Source organism: Echinops telfairi, unplaced genomic scaffold, assembly GCF_000313985.2.
Source record: "Echinops telfairi isolate 266 unplaced genomic scaffold, ASM31398v2 ScPeMD7_7469;HRSCAF=8507_1, whole genome shotgun sequence".
NCBI classification, from domain to species: Eukaryota; Metazoa; Chordata; class Mammalia; order Afrosoricida; family Tenrecidae; genus Echinops; species Echinops telfairi.
The window spans coordinates 8,325,964-8,327,593 of NW_022111373.1; positions in this window are offsets into that span (position 1 = coordinate 8,325,964).

Genomic DNA, 1,630 nt, shown 5'->3' on the forward strand with positions numbered 1-1,630 from the left:
AGCAAAGGTCAGCTCAGGATTAGAATAGCACGCACTCCAAAGTACGCTTCTGAGGAAGAAGGGCCGCGGAGAACAGCATTGCTCCCAAGGCGGAGCTGACCGCACCTTTTCAGCGCATCAGTGGGAGCATCTAAAAGATGCCCACCTCTAAGCCTCCTTGTGCAGGTGGAAGAGCCCTGGCAGCACAGTGGTTAACGCGGTTGGAAGCCACCCACTGCTCCCCGAGAGAAAGATGTGGCTGGCAGTCAGTCCTACTCTGGCGGATAGGGGGTGCCAAGAGTTGGAATTCTCCTGAAGGTACTGTGTTTGCTTTGGTTTGGTACCCTGTGGTGGCGGCAATGGCAAAAACAGGCAACAGACTACTGCGAACGTTAAGAGATGATTTCTAAAACATAAAACGAAAAGTGTTACTTTGAAGCATAGAAAACTAGTAGCCATTCAGAGATGTCAGGTTATTTCAACAATTACTGGCAGATACCTATATGTGTATGTGCCTGTAGGGAACCAGTTAGGGGGAGGAGGGAAAGAGAATTAAAGATGCTTTAAAAGTTCCTTAAAGGACATTATAAATGCTAGTGAAATTTTGTCATATGTAGACGTTCAAGGTTTATCTATCTTCAGAGCTCCATGGTGGCCCCTGGTTGGAACTGACTTTACAAGGAAAGACACCTTGATCAATTCAGGAACAGTCATAAAATACAAGGGTCTTCAACAGGTTTGTGGGAAAGTGGAATGAAAAGATAATGGATTCATGGTCTTTTTGAAGCCCCTCAGATATAGCAAAACAAGATGGCAGACCTAAATATTGTAAGTGATCAAAATAAATATGGATGAGTTCAATTTTACCATTCAAAGACCAAGACTTGCAACCTAAATGCCCTTAGTGGAGAATGGGAACATTCCAGTGTTCCATTTTTCCCCATCTATGAAGTAGAAAGCGAATCCTGATTTATATAGCGAAAGGAGCAAACTGTAAGCATAAAATATGCCTGTAAATGCAAATGAAAGACCTGGGCAGTGAGCACCACTGCGGTCACTTGGCCGCCCACAGAGAGAGAGAGAGCTTAGAGCAGGTAGGGGGCATTCTTCCGCTCATCTTAAGAGTGTCCCTGAGGTTTGGGTAGGGGTCCTGGTGGCACAGTGGTTCCATGCCTGGCTGCTCACCGCAAGGGGGGCAGTTGAGATAGACCATTCACTTCATGGGGGAAAGAGGGTCAGTCAGCATCCAGCAAGCTTCACAGACTCAAAGACTGCACGGGGCTCTGGCACCCGGTCCTACAGGGTCACCATGAGTCACAGTCAACTCTGGCCCTGGGTGCGGTTTGGGGTTTACATGGTTTATTACAAATTGTATGTAAACACAAAAACCAAAATAATAAGTGTGGGAACAGAATCGATGAAATAGAGGGGGAAAATTAGGGGGTTAAGAAAAGATGACTAACAAAATCAAAAGCATTTCTTTGACAACAGATAAGCCTTTAGGGAGACAGATAAAAATTACTGACTATGAAAAACAAAACGAAACAAGCTCACTGCCACAGAGGCGATGCGGACTCCTAGCGCCCCTGCAGGGCAGGGGAGAAATGTCCTGGGGGTATCCGAGACAGTAACTCTTATGGGAGTAGAAAGC